This window comes from Balaenoptera acutorostrata, chromosome 7, assembly GCF_949987535.1.
Source record: "Balaenoptera acutorostrata chromosome 7, mBalAcu1.1, whole genome shotgun sequence".
Taxonomy (NCBI): domain Eukaryota; kingdom Metazoa; phylum Chordata; class Mammalia; order Artiodactyla; family Balaenopteridae; genus Balaenoptera; species Balaenoptera acutorostrata.
Genome location: NC_080070.1, coordinates 36,113,611 through 36,126,177, shown reverse-complemented (window position 1 = coordinate 36,126,177; position 12,567 = coordinate 36,113,611). Strand labels below are relative to the sequence as shown.

The following is a 12,567-nucleotide window of genomic DNA, read 5'->3' as shown; positions in this document are numbered from 1 at the left end:
AAAGGAGAATTGGAAATGGGAAGGAAAAAGGCAAAAAAGAAAGAGGACTTAAATTTATTTCCTTTATTAAAATAAAAAGGCTATATAACTATATATATATAGGCTAATATAACTATTTATATAGTTATAACCATATAACTACATAAATAAGGTTAATATTTGACATTGCTTGGTGGCGAGTACACAGGCCTTTATTGTACATGTCTCTGAATGTTTCTGTGCTTTAAAATTTTCTCAGAATGTGTGTATCTAGACTAATTTTTAAAAAGATACTCTTCCCAGAAAAGGTAGGTACGATACAAATGTCAATTGATTGTCAAGAAGGGAAAGAAATAACTTTCCATTTTAAATTAATAAAGGACATTGAAACATATTCTATTTGATGAGCTCCTCAAGATCAAAATCATGCTTTACTCACCACGGTACCTCTTAGCCCCCAGCACAGTACTTGGTATATAGTAAGTGTTCAACAAACATCCATTAAAATATCCTGGACTACTATTTAAGATATGAAAAAATTTTACTCTCATTACTTAATAAATAACACAAAACAGAAAGGAACAATGAGGTATCATTTTAAATATGTTAGCAAAAATTTAAAATGATAATACCCAAAGTTGATGGAGATGTGGGAAAACTAGCAGACTCACAAATTGCTGCTGACAATTTAAAATGGAAAACACTTTGGCAATATATTTTTGGAGACAAAATGTTCCTTAATCCAGGAATATCCTATTTTTGGAAATTTATCCTAAAGAAATAATCCAAAGATGAAAATGACTAATTATGTACATATGTTTACCTCAGGGTTACTTATGATAGAAAATGGGAATCAGTGCAAATGTTCACCAATCACAAAATGGCTAATTAAGTTATGGTATAAAAATGTGTTAGAATATTCTGCAGCCATTAAGACAGTAATTATGAGGATATGAAGACAATCTGGCTGAAACATCTGATACTCAATTTTTTTGCTACAATTGAGTCATCTGGTGATTATAAATATATGGGGCAAAATTTATGAAATTACACTAAGTGAAAAAGGCAGACAATGAAAAAGAGTGTATGTGTTCCTGATTTAAATTACGTAAAAATCACCTATGCAGACGCCCAATATGAGAAGAGAAAACGGGGGGGAAAAGTATTTTCCCTAATAGTTAAAATCTATTTTTATAGTAATTTAAAAAAGAAAAAAAAATCTGTTATCAAAATGTCCATTGCATACCTACTATCATGAAATCCAATCATGACAAAATAAGAATGCTCTTAGTTGACAATTCGGCACTTAATATGGAATATAAAAATGGGCCGAATAGATTCTGTCATATTTACCTTGAAAAACATACACTAACAAATCTTAAGAAAGAAAAGTATTTATGACTCCTCTAAAATTGATTTGGGCATCAATTTATGACATAATAATGTCAAGCTGGTAATTTTAGTTGTTATTTATGCTTTCAGTGTAAGTGTTTGGTTACATTTTTAGAAATCAGTACCCTCAATTTTTAGAAATTTTGTGAAAAATGGAATATCTCTATCCACAATTGTTTAATTTGTTTATTGTGTTCCACAGGATACAAATGTGTCTCACAAACAGATCCTGTAATGAAGTTCCAAAAATTTGAGGTACATTGGCTAGTGGGACCAGAGAAAGACATGATTCTTTTCAGCATAAATATGATAAATATTAAAATAATTTAAAAATACCTAGGGGAAATGCTCTTATTTATGTATTGTGTGAGATTACTAGAGAAGGAATTATGTTATCCAGTATTAACCAAAGTAGAGAAACGAGAGGGAAAAATGTACGCTTTATTCTCGAAACCTGAGACAGAGAGAGACCAACGGAGATTTTCAGATAATGTCATCCCTCGATGCTGCCTCTCATTTACACATTACCTGGGAGAGCATCGTGCGGCCGCATATTCTCAGCTGTTGAATGTGTTCTGCTCATTTTCCAGTGAGGAGGACGGGTTTAATGCTTTCTCGGCAGTGTGTACTTTTTCACTTCTGCTGTTTCTGTTTACCTGTCTTCTTGCTTATTTATTGTTTGCATTTAGCTTGTCCTGCAAGTGGTTCTGAGGATTGTAGCGTGACTGGACAATACCTGTGCAGGCCATAAGCTTTACAAATAAATCTCTCTCTCCAGTTTTTTATATTGGATCTGTGTGGGGTATTCATGCCTCCTTACTCCTTTTCTTTAACTTGATGAAATTTTCTAAAGGGTCATGCATATTTAAACAAAATGTGAAGGATATGGGTTTTAAAAATCACATTTATGAAACGTGCCCTTAGACCCCCAAGTTCTTCCAAAGAAGTTCAATTCTAACGAGTAGTTCTGTCCTCCACATTTAAAACCAACTCCTCTTTTTACTCATGTAAAAGATAGTGTGAACTCCAAGGTCTTGGGCAAGTCATTAAACCTCTTTTTAGACTCATCTGTAAAATGAGAGAATTGGATACAAGAGTCTTATAGTTGAGTGAAAGTTCAATGATTTCCAGAAACCTTCTACTTCATGAGCTTTCCAAAGAATAGCCTCACAGAGAGATTAAACTCTGGGGGAATGGCACTTGGTGAATAAATACTTGGCAAACAATTGGAAGACAGACATAGGAAACAATCAGAGCCCTGGCTATATCAGTAGCCATGGATCATATTAATGATTTTGGAGGGAAGCTCAGCAAAATGCTAATTTATTTAATAAATATTTAATAACATATTATTTCAATAAATAAATTAGTTTACACAGTAAAGAATACAAATGTTGTGTGCACACATTCTTGACCCACTTCCATAGTCCTTCTTGGACATTTCCCAAAGAATTATTTAAAAAAAAAGATGAACATCAAAATATTTCTGTTTCGAGAAGTTTGTGATTGGTGGTTAAATCTATAAAATAATCCAATGGTTTATCCCTCTTATCTTGAGAATGTTTAATCATCTTTGATATTTGCTTTAAATTAGCACTCTCAAACGTACATTTGTATAAAATCTCCCAAATCGTGAAAGATACATAATTTGAAATGTATTTGGAGTATTCTCTAGTTAATCAGCTGGATAAAAATTAGGAGTACTGTAACTAGAACAATTAATTGAGTTGAGTTGAGTGTTATAAAACATGAAAACATTTTTTCATGGTGTGCTTTGGCTACTTAAATGAAACTAAAAACCTGTTCATTTTCACAGAATTGGTGTGATAAGAGAAGCCCTATGTGTCCTTTTCAGGAGCCCAGGTTAATAGTCAAAGCATAGAGGGGTCAGGAGTGGTGCATTCTTGCTATTAAGTCTATTGCTGGCCCTTTATGGGCTTGTGTAGGTTAATTAACTCTGGAAAGACTCAGTTACCATTCTTGAGAAGTGTGATGAAAAACTGTCATTTGCCATTCAATTCAGCAACAAGGGGTAAATGCTGATTCTAGTGGCGTTGTAGTAGGTGTAGCAAGACCCTAGCAGCCAGGGAGAGGTGTCAGGCTGGGGAGGGGGTAGGAGCACCAAAGTAGCCCGAAGAGAGGGGTGCCCCAGACACTGACATACCTACAGATTGGTTGGGAAGTGCAGCCAACCAGGTTGATTGTGCACAGTCATGGCCCCCCTCCTTCCTAAGAGGATTCTCGTTTGTTCAAGCATCCATACTCCTTGTGGCCATGCTTTTTAGGGGAGGTATGAAGGATCCCTAGCCCCTTGAGCCTGTCTTGTTCCTTTGGTTCACTGAGGCCTGGGAATACAAAACAATTTGGGTTGAAGAAGCATAAGGCCAAGTTGGCTTGAGGATGGAGTGGGATGGGGGTGGTTCTGGTGTTTTGGGGAAAGGATTTCCTCAAGAGAAAGTTCCTTTACTGCTTTTACTCCCTCTGGATATTGACCTCAGCATATGATCTCTGCTTCAGGCATCTTGCATCCAGGAGGCCAAGAAGTTAAAGATGGCAGAGCAGAAATGTGACTTAAACTGGACCTAGGAGGAAGGATGGATTTGCACAAACAACAAAACAGTGAAGAAGCAAGAGCATTTCAAGACCTGGTAAGAGCATAAATAAGAAAAAAAAAAGTGGACTGGAGCTGGCTTATTAATTGAGCAATTTTGAAACCACTAAGTCTGGAACCAAAGGAATTCATAGGAGGAAAAGTTTTGTTAAATGAGGAAAATTCACAGTTCCTCACCTGATCACCTCTCCCTGCAGGGAGGTGGTGCCTAGTAGGATTCTTGGGCTTCCTACTTGCCCTGAGTCACTTGTGAATCTTCAGACTTCTTTCTTCAGATGAAGAATAGGGAAAGCCAGGAGGCTTAAAGGAGTCTTGTGAGTCTACACCTATTGTAAAGTTAAGGGAGTTGTGCACGAGAATCACCCTGCTTAATTTTATCTTAACATGGTCTTTTAAGAATGCTTATTGTGAGCTTATGGATTTTCTCTTTTTTACTTCATGGTGGGAGAGGTATTGATCTGGTTGCCATGTGAAAGAGAGAAACTGACTTCCTATAAAAGTAAAGAGAATATGGTATTTGTATATTGTAAAATTTTTTTTGAATCTCAAAGTTAAAAATGCACCTTATAGAAAAGCCAGATCACATAGAAAAATAGAATTATTTAAAGTCAAATACCACCAAGATGGAACGAAACTGCCTCAAAATTTTGTGACCGTTCATTCAACAGCAACTCTTTGACTCCAGTGATCTAAGTGCCTGAAGAAATATGAAGTAGACAGTGTTTTATGATAGGAGATAAACTCTTAAGTGCATGAGATACTACTGAAAATATATGAACGCTAAGTTATTATTAAACATACAAAACATTACCAAGATCACTTTGTTGCTGTCATATACATCATATTTAATAAAATTTAGAAAGCCATTGACTGTTAAAGGCAGTATTCTTATTTTGGTTTTGTTTTGTTTTGTTTTACTCGGTAAAAACACGTATGAAAAATTTTTATTTGATTTCAGAGTGGAGTCCTTGTGAAGCATTTATTTAAAAAGTCCAGAAACCATCAAAGAAATGAATGGTAAACTTGACCACAAATTGATCTTTACATATTCCACAAGCAAAGTCAAATAACAAACGGGTGTGTGGGGAACATTTGTGCAAATTACATGTGTAATAAGAATATTGATGTCAGCATTACTTCATATAAAAACAGAGCATTTCAAAAACATAGCCATTAAGAGGAACTAGGTAAATAAATTCTAGTTAGTACACCCGCAGAATGCATTATTATCAGTTTGTGTTTTGGTTACTGATGTTTTTTTCTTTTAACATCTTTATTGGAGTATAATTGCTTTACAATGATCTGGTTGTGTTAGTTTCTGCTGTATAACAAACTGAATCAGCTATAAATATACATATATCCCCATATCCCCTCCCTCTTGCCTCTCCCTCCCACTCTCCCTATCCCACCCCTCTAGGTGGTCACAAAGCCCCAAGCTGATCTCCCTGTGCTATGCGGCTGCTTCCCACTAGCTATCTATTTTACATTTGGTAGTATATATAAGTCCACGCCACTCTCTCACTTTGTCCCAGCTTACCCTTCCCCCTCCCCGTGTCCTCAAGTCCATTCTCTACATCTGTGTCTTTATTCCTGTCCTGCTTCTAGGTTCCTCAGAACCATTTTTTTTTTTTTTTTTTAGATTCCATATATATGTGTTAGCATCCGGTATTTTTTTTTTCTCTTTCTGACTTACTTCACTCTGTATGACAGACTCTAGGTCCATCCACCTCACTACAAATAACTCAATTTTGTTTCTTTTTATGGCTGAATAATATTCCATTGAATATATGTGCCACATCTTCTTTATCCATTCATGTTGCTTCCATGTCCTGGCTATTGTAAATAGAGCTGCAATGAACATTTTGGTACATGTCTCTTTTTGAATTATGGTTTTCTCAGGGTATATGCCCAGTAGTGGGATTGCTTGGTCGTATGGTAGTTCTATTTTCAGTTTTTTAAGGAACCTCCATACTGTTCTCCATACTGGCTGTATCAATTTACATTCCCACCAACAGTGCAAGAGGGTTCCCTTTTTTCCATGCCCTCTCCAGCATTTACTGTTTGTAGATTTTTTGATGATGGCCATTCTGACGGTTGTGAGGTGATACCTCATTGTGGTTTTGATTTGCATTTCTCTAATAATTAGTGACGTTGAGCATCTTTTCACGTGTTTCTTGGCCACCTCTATGTCTTCTTTGGAGAAAAGTCTATTTAGGTCTTCTGCCCATTTTTGGATTGGGTTGTTTTGTTTTTGATATTGAGCTGCAGGAGCTGCTTGTATATTTTGGAGATTAATTCCTTGTGGGTCTCATGATTTGTTCACAATATTTTCTCCCATTCTGAGGGTTGTCTTTTCAGCTCATTTATGGTTTTCTTTGCTGTGCAAAAGCTTTGAAGTTTCATTAGGTCCCATTTGTTTATTTTTGGTTTTATTTTCATTACTCTAGGAGGTGGGTCAAAAAGATCTTGCTGTGATTGATGTCAAAGAGTGTTCTTCCTATGTCTTCCTCTAAGAGTTTTATAGTGTCTGGCTTTACGTTTAGGTCTTTAATCCATTTTGAGTTCATTTTTGTGTATGGTGTTAGGGATTGTTCTAATTTCATCCTTTTCCATGTAGCTGTCCAGTTTTCCCAGCACCACTTATTGAAGAGGCTGTCTTTTCTCCACTGTATATCCTTGCCTGCTTTGTCATAGATTAGGTGACCATATGTGTGTGGGTTTATCTCTGGGCCTTCTATCCTGTTCCATTTGTTCTTTATACTTTCTTTCAAGCTTTGCACAATGGCAGTATCGTAGCCAATGAGGTTTATCCGAGGCACAATTATTGCCATTTGAAAACTTTATTGTCTTTCGTTGAACATTGTTATCACATGTAACTTCTTTATGGCTTGCATTTTTTTCCTTTCGATAACTAGAAAATGTGAATTTTAATATTGGCTAGCTTATCAATTTTTTTGCCTTATGGTTAGTGATTTTTTTGTGTGCACTTTAAGAAATCTCTGCCTCTCCAAGTTCGGAAAGATAAACTCTTATATCATCTTCGAGAAATTTCATTGTCTTGCCTTGTACATTCAGAGCCTAAAAATGTGTAGTTTATCTGTAATTTATTCTTGACCGTGATGTGAGCTAGGGAGGAATCCAGATTTGTTTCTTTTCCATATGGATATCCAGTGACCCAGTACCACTTATTAAAAAAGACCATTCTTTCTCTCACTGCAGCATATGAATCAGTGACTAAATTTGGACAGATACACTGTTAGAGTCTGCATTCTGTTCCATGGTAAGTTTGTCTAAGCTTCTGCCTTTTTCATACTGCTCCCCTATTGCAGCGACGTAAGTCTTGATTTTTGGTATTACAAGGTCTCTAACTTTATTATTTTTTGTTCATAATTGTGTTGGTTGTCCTAGTCCCACTCATTTCCATACAAATTTAAAAATCACCTCATTGACACACACAAAATGTTGCTAGGACTTTTTCTATTAGGACTAAGTTGAATCTACATTTCAGCATGGGAGAAATTAAAATTTTTATAATAGTAAGTCTCCTAACATGAAAATTCATACAATTCCATTAATTAGATCTCCTTTATTTTTATTCAGTAATGTTCTGTGGTTGTCTTTGTAGATGTCTTGATTTTTCTTAGATATATTCCTGGAAATTTGGTGGTTTTTTGTTACTATTTAAAATGGCATTATTTTACTTTTGTTTAATTTTTTATTTTATATTGGAGTATAGTTGATTTACAATGTTGTGTTACTTTCAGGTGTACAGCAAAGTGATTCAGTTATACACATACATGTATCCATTCTTATTCTGATTCTTTTTCCATATAGTTTATTATAGAATATTGAGTAGACTTCCCTGTGCTATACAGTAGGTCCTTATTGATTATCTATTTTATATATAGTAGTAAATATATGTTAATCCCAAACTCCTAATTTATCCCTCCCCTGAACAACTTTCCCCTTTGGTAACCATAAATTTGTTTTCAAAGTCTGTGAGTCTGTTTCTGTTTTGTAAATAAGTTCATTTGTATCATTTTTTTAGATTCTACATATAAGTGATATCATATGATATTTGTCTTTCTCTATCTGACTTACTTCACTTAGTATGATAGTCTCTAGTTGGATCCATGTTGCTGCAAATGGCATTATTTCATTCTTTTTTATGGCTGAGTAACCTTCCATTGCATACATGTACCACATCTTCTTTATTGATTCCTCTGTCAATGGACATATGCTTGCATGTCTTGGCTATTGTAAATATGCTCCTATGAACTTTGCGGTGCATGTATCTTTTCGAATTATGGTTTTCTCTGGATATATGCCCAGGAGTGGGATTGCTGGATGATAGGAAAGTTTTATTTTTAGTTTTTTAGGGAACCTCCCTACCTTTCTCCGTAATGGTTGTACAAATTTACATTCCCACCAGCAGTGTAGGAGGGTTCCCTTTTCTCCACACCCTCTCAAGCATTTATTGTTTGTAGACTTTTTGATGATGGCCATTCTGAAAGGTGTGAGGTGATATCTCATTGTGGTTTTGATTTGCATTTCTCTAATAATTAGCGATGTTGAACATCTTTTCATGTGCTTTTTGGCCATATTTATATCTTCTTTGAAGAAGTCTATTTAGATCTTCTGCCCATTTTTTGATTGGGTTGGGTTTTTTTTTTCTGTTTTAATATTGAGCTACATAAGCCGTTTGTATATTTTGGAGATTAATCCCTTGTGGGTCGCATCATTTGTTCACAGTATTTTCTCCCATTCTGTGGACTTTTTAGTTTTGTTTATGGTTTCCTTTGCTGTGCAAAAGCTTTTGAGTTTAATTAGGTCCCATTTGTTTATTTTTGTTTTTATTTTCATTACGCTAGGAGGTGGATCCAAAAAGACATTGCTGCGATTTATGTCAAAAAGTGTTCTGCCTATGTTTTCCTCTGAGAGTTTTTATTTTTTTTAAACATCTTTATTGGAGTATAATTGCTTTACAATGGTGTGTTAGTTTCTGATGTATAACAAAGTGAATCAGCTATACATAAACATATATCCCCATATCTCCTCCCTCTAGGGAGGTCCTAGAGGAGGCTCCTCCCTCCCATCTCCTTCCCACCCTCCCTATCCCACCCCTCTAGGTGGTCACAAAGCACCAAGCTGATCTCCCTGTGCTATGTGGCTGCTTCCCACTAGCTATCTGTTTTACATTTGGTAGTGTGTATATGTCCATGCCACTCTCTCACTTCGTCCCAGCTTACCCTTCCCCCTCCCCGTGTCCTCAAGTCCATTCTCTACATCTGTGTCTTTATTCCTTTCCTGCTCCTAGGTTCTTCAGAACCTTTTTTTTTTTTCTTTCAGATTCCATATATATGTGTTAGCATACGGTATTTGTTTTTCTTTCTGACTTACTTCACTCTGTATGACAGACTCGAGATCCATCCACCTCACTACAAATAACTCAATTTCGTTTCTCTTTATGGCTGGTAATATTCCATTATATATATGTGCCACAACTTCTTTATCCATTCATCTCTCGATGGATACTTAGGTTGCTTCTATGTCCTGGCTATTGTAAACAGAGCTGCAATGAACATTGTGGAACATGACTCTTTTTGAATTATGGTTTTCACAGGGTATATGCCCAGTAGTGGGATTGCTGGGTCATATGGTAGTTCTATTTTTAGTTTTTTAAGGAACCTCCATACTGTTCTCCATACTGGCTGTATCAATTTACATTCCCAACAACAGTGCAAGAGGGTTTCCTTTTCTCCACACCCTCTCCAGCATTTATTGTTTGTAGATTTTTTGATGATGGCCATTTGGACTGGTGTGAGGTGATACCTCATTGTAGTTTTGATTTGCATTTCTCTAATGATTAGTGACGTTGAGCATCCTTTCATGTGTTTGTTGGCAATCTGTATATCTTCTTTGGAGAAAAGTCTATTTAGGTCTTCTGCCCATTTTTGGGTTGGGTTTTTTGTTTTTTTGATACTGAACTGCATGAGCTGCTTGTATATTTTGGAAATTAATCCTTTGTCAGTTGCGTCATTTGCAAATGTTTTCTCCCATTCTGAGGGTTGTCTTTTAGTCTTGTTTATGGTTTCCTTTGCTGTGCAGAAGCATTTAAGTTTCATTAAGTCCCATTTGATTATTTTTGTTTTTATTTCCATTTCTCTAGGAGGTGGGTCAAAAAGGATCTTGCTGTGATGTATGTCATAGAGTGTTCTGCCTATGTTTTCCTCTAAGAGTTTGATAGTGTCTGGCCTTACATTTAGGTCTTTAATCCATTTTGAGTTTTTGTGTGTGTGTGTGGTGTTAGGCAGTGTTCTAATTTCATTCTTTTCCAGGTACCTGTCCAGTTTTCCTAGCACAATTTATTGAAGAGGCTGTCTTTTCTCCATTGTATATTCTTGCCTCCTTTATCAAAGATAAGGTGACCATATGTGTGTGGGTTTATCTCTGGGCTTTCTATCCTGTTCCATTGATCTATATTTCTCTTTTTGTGCCAGTAACATACTATATTGATTACTGTAGCTTTGTAGTATAGTCTGAAGTCTGTGAGCCTGATTCCTCCAGCTCTGTTTTTCTTTCTCAAGTTTCCTTTGGCTATTCAGGGTCTTTTGTGTTTCCATACAAATTGTGCAATTTTTTGTTCTAGTTCTGTGAAAAATGCCATTGGTAGTTTGATAGGGATTGCATTGAATCTGTAGATTGCTTTGGGTAGTATAGTCATTTTCACAATGTTGATTCTTCCAGTCCAAGAACATGATATATCTCTTCATCTGTTTGTATCCTCTTTAATTTCTTTCATCAGTGTCTTATAGTTTTCTGCATACAGGTCTTTTGTCTCCTTAGGGAGGTTTATTTCTAGTTATTTTATTCTTTTTGTTGCAGTGGTAAATGGGAGTGTTTCCTTAATTTCTCTTTCAGATTTTTCATCATTAGTGTATAGGAATGCAAGAGATTTCTGTGCATTAATTTTGTATCCTGCTACTTTACCAAATTCATTGATAAGCTCTAGTAGCTTTCTGGTAGCATCTTTGGGATTCTCTATGTATAGTATCATGTTATCTGCCAACAGTGACCGCTTTACTTCTTTTCTGATTTGGATTCCTTTTATTTCTTTTTCTTCTCTGATTGCTGTGGCTAAAACTTCCAAAACTATGTGGAATAATAGTGGTGAGAGTGGGCAACCTTGTCTTGTTCCTGATCTTAGTGGAAATGGTTTCAGTTTTTCACCATTTAGAGTGATATTGCCTGTGGGTTTGTCATATTTGGCCTTTATTATTTTGAGGCAAGTTCTCTCTATGCCTACTTTCTGGAGGGCTTTTATCATAAATGGGTGCTGAATTTTGTCGACAGCTTTTTCTGTATCTATTGAAATGATCATATGGTTTTTCTCCTTCAGTTTGTTAATATGATTTATCACATTGATTCATTTGCGTATGTTGAGGAATCCTTGCATTCCTCAGATAAACCCCACTTGATCATGGTGTATGACCCTTTTTATGTGCTGTTGGATTATGTTTGCTAGTATTTTGTTGAGGATTTTTGCATCCATGTTCATCAGTGATATTGGCCTGTAGTTTTCTTTTTTTGTGACATCTTTGTCTGGTTTTGGTATCAGGGTGATGGTGGCCTCATAGAATGAGTTTGCGAGTGTTCCTCCCTCTGCTATATTTTGTAAGAGTCTGAGAAGGATAGGTGTTAGCTGTTCTCTAAATGTTTGATAGAATTCACCTGTGAAGCCACCTGGTCCTGGGCTTTTGTTTGTTGGAGGGTTTTAAATCACAGTTTCAATTTCAGTGCTTGTGATTGGTCTGTTTATATTTTCTATTTCTTCCTGGTTCAGTCTCAGCAGGTTGTGCTTTTCTAAGAATTTGTCCGTTTCTTCCAGGTTGTCCATTTTATTGGCATATAGTTGCTTGTAGTAATCTCTCATGATCCTTTGTATTTCTGCAGTGTCAGTTGTTACTTCTCCTTTTTCATTTCTAATTCTGTTGATTTGAGTCTTTTCGCTTTTTTTCTTGAGTCTGGCTAATGGTTTATCAATTTCGTTTATCTTCTCAAAGAACCAGCTTTTAGTTTTATTGATCTTTGCTATCATTTCCTTCATTTCTTTTTCATTTATTTCTGATCTAACCTTTATGATTTCTTAACTTCTGCTAACTTTGGGGGATTTTTTGTTCTTCTTTCTCTAATTGCCTTAGGTGTAAGGTTAGGTTGTTTATCTGAGATGTTTCTTGTTTCTTGAGGTAGGATTGTATTGCTATAAACTTCCCTCTTAGACCTGCTTTTGCTGCATCCCATAGGTTTTGGGTCATCGTGCTTTCATTGTCATTTGTTTGTAGGTATATTTTGATTTCCTCTTTGATTTCTTCAGTGATCTCTTGGTTATTTCGTAGTGTATTGTTTAGCCTGCATGTGTTTGTATTTTTTACAGATTTTTTCCTGTAATTGATATCTAGTCTCATAGCGTTGTGGTCAGAAAAGATACTTGATACGATTTCAATTTTCTTAAGTTTACCAAGGCTTGATTTGTGACCCAAGATATGATCTATCCTGGAGAATGTTCCATGAGCACTTGAGAAGAA

The 12,567-nt window shown here is 35.8% G+C and overlaps 1 non-coding gene across 1 annotated transcript; it reads left to right on the top strand.

The window, feature by feature from the left end:
- The first annotated feature begins 6,752 nt into the window (after positions 1-6,752).
- Positions 6,753-6,898, top strand: LOC114235641 (U4 spliceosomal RNA). The gene has a single exon (XR_003621765.1). It is a non-coding gene; the product is annotated as a U4 spliceosomal RNA (small nuclear RNA).
- The last annotated feature ends 5,669 nt before the right edge of the window (positions 6,899-12,567 follow it).